The sequence below is a fragment of the Crocuta crocuta genome, unplaced genomic scaffold, assembly GCF_008692635.1.
Source record: "Crocuta crocuta isolate KB4526 unplaced genomic scaffold, BGI_CrCroc_1.0 scaffold301, whole genome shotgun sequence".
Classification (NCBI taxonomy): Eukaryota; Metazoa; Chordata; class Mammalia; order Carnivora; family Hyaenidae; genus Crocuta; species Crocuta crocuta.
Genome location: NW_027527544.1, coordinates 1,305,310 through 1,309,891, shown reverse-complemented (window position 1 = coordinate 1,309,891; position 4,582 = coordinate 1,305,310). Strand labels below are relative to the sequence as shown.

The following is a 4,582-nucleotide window of genomic DNA, read 5'->3' as shown; positions in this document are numbered from 1 at the left end:
AACCCTATCAACCAAGATATCAGTAATGCTGAAATTGAGAAACTCTCCTGTATATTTGTTACCTGTGCTCTTTTGTGTAAGCTAACTCTAATCAAAGAAACCCAGAAGGCCATTTGTACATGAGTCAATAAAAAACTATGATAGTCTCCCATCCAAGTTTTTCTATTTCTTTCTTTGCTTCTGTTAATTTTTAAATTCGATTTGTTGCCTTCTAGTGGCTGGTCACTGAGAACTGGGAGGGCAAAATGCCCCTGCAAAATTGTGTAGAAGCAAAACTAAAACAGAAAATTCCGTCCATTAATTTATTCTTTCCTTGGTAACTTGTTATCTGACTATACTGGAATGGCCTTTATAGCCAACTCTGAAATACCAAATTAAGGGAAGCAGAACTGGAGAAAGCTATTACAACACACTCAGACAAACTTTCTAAGAAGTCTGCAGAGCTGAAAATGGCGACTTCTGCATTACTTGACTTGCAGTTGTATCATGTTACTTTCAACCAGAAACCAAAGTGCATTATTGATCGTTTTTCTGAACAGGCATATGGAGAAATAGCCAAAGGAAACAATTTGGTTTCATGTGAAATTAAGATGTCTAACATTATTTTTGCATCCTGATTTGTAGACGGCTCACCTCCATTTAGAAAATGAATACAGATTTTGGAATTCTGAGGAAGATGGCTTCCTAAGCTCACCTCATCCCACGGATACAACTAGATCATACCCGCACCAGGGTACATGGCCGGACAATGACCCAAAGACTGGCAGAGCAGACTTTCCACAGCTAAATGTGGACAAGAGGACACATTGAAGAGGGTAGGAGGGGCATAGATGCAGTTGGGACCCACAGGGCTGTCCCTGGGATAAAGTCACGGAGGAGGAGAACCCCACACCAGGCACCTCAGGCACGGAGGACCTGCGTGGCAAAGACAAAACCCCGTAACATTTGGCTTTGAAAACCAGAGGGACCTTATTTTCTAAGTTCTTAAAATCAGCGGGGCTTAACACCTGGAACTTTAAAAAAGGAGGGTGTGGCTCTGGGACAGCCAGGAGGGGGAAAGGAAACTGAGCCCCCATCCTTAAAGAGCACAACAAACAGCTCCACTGCGATATGGCAGAGAAGCAGCAGATTGAAAAACACCTGAGGTATATGGGAAGTAGACTTGTTTCCTCATCTCCAGCATGTGCTGGAGGGGCAGGGATCATTGGGAGACTTCTCCTAGAACAAAAGAGCTGGTAGGCACCATTTCCCTCTCTTGCTCCACCCCCAACCTAGACTCACAGTCACCTACAGGAACCAACTTGCTAACAGTGTGCTGTGCCCTAGCATTCTTCTTCTTCTGTGGACCTGCCCCCTCCGATATGCTTTGACAAGAGCTCATCCAAAGTGGAGCCACAAACCTAGCAGTGTGAAAGCAGCCCTGACGGAGGCCAGTAAAACTCCAAAGTGACTCCGGCCCCAGGAAGAGGGAAAGATAACCACACACACCACTACAGACCCAACAGTGGGCTGGCAGAAGGCACCTGGTCTGACTGCAGTTCAGTGCTATTGCATCTGGCAAATGCCAGATCTGACTCAACTGAAGCATGAGACAGCCTCAGACGGGCCCACTAACCCCAGAGAAACCAAACCCTGCCCACAACAGGCAAAGAGAGCCATTGCAGACAAGGGTACTAAGGGCAACTTGGCTCAGCCACAACAGTAGGGTGCACATAACACACAGGAGACACCCTTAAGCACCAGGATCTGGTGAAAAAGGGACATTGCACCGCAGGGCACTACAGGACTTCTTCATAAGGCTATTACTTTCAAGAAAAGGAGACATAGCTGACTTTTCTAACACATAGAAACAGACACAGAGAGTTAGACGAAATGAGGAGACAGAGGGATGTGTCCTAAATTAAAGAACAGGGCAAAATCATAGCAAGAGAGCTTAACAAAAGGGAAATAAATAATATGCCTGATAGATAATTTAAGGTAATCATCATGAAGATACTGACTGGATTTGAGAAGAGTGGAGGATCTCAGTGAGACTCTTAACAAATGGATAGTAAAAAAACTGTGGACTTTCTAAGCAATTTCCAAGAAATTTATACATTCTTTATTTTAAATGTTTATTTATTTTTGAGAGAAAGAGAGAGCACAAGTGGGGGAGGGGTGCAGAGCGAGGGAGACATAGAATCCAAAGCAGGCTCCAGACTCTTAAGCTGTCAGCACAGAGCCCAACTCATGGACTGTGAGATCATGACCTGAGCCAAAGTCAGACGCTTAACCGACTAAGCCACCCAGGCACCCCTGACCTCATTCTTTCTTAGCAGAAACTTGGCAGGCCAGATGGGAGTGGCATGATATAGTCAAAGTTCTGAAAGAAAAAACCTGCAGCCAAGAATACTATATCCAGCAAGGCTATCATTCAGAATAGAAGGAAAGATAAATAGTTTCCCAGACAAACAAAAATCAAAGGAATTCATGACCATTAAACCAATCCTACAAGAAATGTTAAGGGAGATTCACTGAGTGGAAAAGAAAGACCATGAGCAGGAGNATAAAAAAAAAACAACAAAAAAGAGGGGGGGGGGGGGGCAAAGAATGGGTTCAAACTTAAGCAGCCATCAACTTAATATACACTGCTATATGCATAAAATGTTATATACAAACCTAGTGGTAACCACAAATCAAAAGCCAGTAACAAATATGCAAAAAATAAAGAGAAAGGAACCCAAGTATATCATTAAAGAAAACCAGCAAAGTGTGAGAGAAGAAAGTATAAAATAAAGGAAAAGAGAACAACAAAACAACTGCAAAACAGGTAACAAAATGGCAATAAGTACATACCTATCAACAATTACCTTGAATGTAAATGGACTAAGCACTCCATTCAAAAGACATATGACATATGACATATCTGTCATACAAGAGACAGATTTCAGGCCTAAAAACACATGCAGATTGAAAGTGAAGGGATAGAAGAGCATTTATCATGCAAATAGAAGTGAAAAGCAAGCCAAGGTAGCAATACTTATATCGGACAAGACACACTATGGTAACAAGCGACAAAGGAGGACACTATATGGTAACAGATCACATATTATGCCATAAAACAAGTCCCCTAAATTCAAAAACACTGAAGACTTATCATTCACCTTTACTGACCGCAACAATATGCAACTAGAAATCAACCACAAGAAAAAATACAGAAAGACCACGAAAATATGGAGGTAAAATGACATGCTACTGAACAATGAAGGGGTCAACCAAGAAATCAAAGTGGAAATAAGAAATACATGGAGACAAATAAAAATGCAAACACAATGGTCCAAAACCGCAAAAGCTGTTCTATGAAGGAAGTTTATAGCAATCCAAGTATACCTCGTGAAGCAATAAAAATCACAAATAAACAATCTAACATTACACCTAAAAGAGCTAGAAAAAGAACAAACAAAACCCCAAACCAGTAGAAGAAAGGAAATAATAAAGATTAGAGCAGGAATAAATGAAATAGGAACTAAAAACAACAAGAGAACAGATCAATGAAACCAGAAGCTGGNAAAAAAAAAAAAAAAAAAAAAAGGAAAGAAAGAAAAAAACAAACAAAATAGAGAGGACTCAAATAAACAGTCAGAAATGAAAGAAGAGAAATAACAACCAACACCACAGAAATGCAAAAGAATTATTAAGAGAATACTACAAAAAATTATATGCCAACAAAGTGGACAACTTAGGAAACACTGATAAATTCACAGAAACATGTACCTTCCCCAAACTAAATCATGAAGAAATAAAAAATGTGAATAGATTATCAGCAATTGTAATTTAATCAGTACTCAAAAAATTCCCAAGAAACAAGTCCAGGACCAGATGGCTTCAGAGGTGAAATCCACCAAACATTTAAGGAGTGCTAGTATCTATTCTTCTCAAAGTATTTTAAAAAACAGTAGAGGATGAAAACCTTCCAAATTCCGTCTATGAGGTCACCATTACCCTGATACCAAAATATGATAAAGATACTACAAATCAAAAAGAAAGAGAACTCCAGGCCAATATCTGTGATGAGCATAGATGCAAATATCCTCAACAAAATACTAGCAAACTGAATCCAGCAATACATTAAAGAAATCATTCACCATAATCAACCTGGACTTATTCCTAGGATGCAAGGCAAGGCGTCAATATTCACAAATCAATCAACCAATGTGATACGTCATATCAATAAGAGAAAGGATAAAAAAACCATACGCTCCTTTCAATAGATGCAGAAAAAGCTTTTTCCCTCATTTGCTGTGGGNGAAGCAAGCTGGAAATTTCATACCCATCCTGCCAGTCAAGCCGTACAGCTAAGGATGGCTTCGGGCAACTGCCTGTGCCTTCTGAGAAGATATGTGAGCCAAGAGGGGCTATAAGCAAAGAAAGCTTGTGCATGGTTTTCAGATGTAGAAAGAGATCTCGTCCTACGAGGCTTCCAATTTTACTATTTTATAGTTTTAAAAAATAAAAATACTGTTTTCTATTTTGTGTGTGTATGCACGCGCGCGCGCGCGCGCGCACACACACACACACACACACACACACACACACACACACA

At 40.3% G+C, this 4,582-nt stretch overlaps 1 protein-coding gene across 2 annotated transcripts in view; it reads right to left on the bottom strand.

Moving 5' to 3' along the window:
• The window catches only part of SYTL5 (synaptotagmin like 5), a 102,645-nt gene that overhangs the window by 75,827 nt on the left and 22,236 nt on the right, over window positions 1-4,582 (bottom strand). The gene's annotated exons all lie outside the window — the stretch shown is intronic.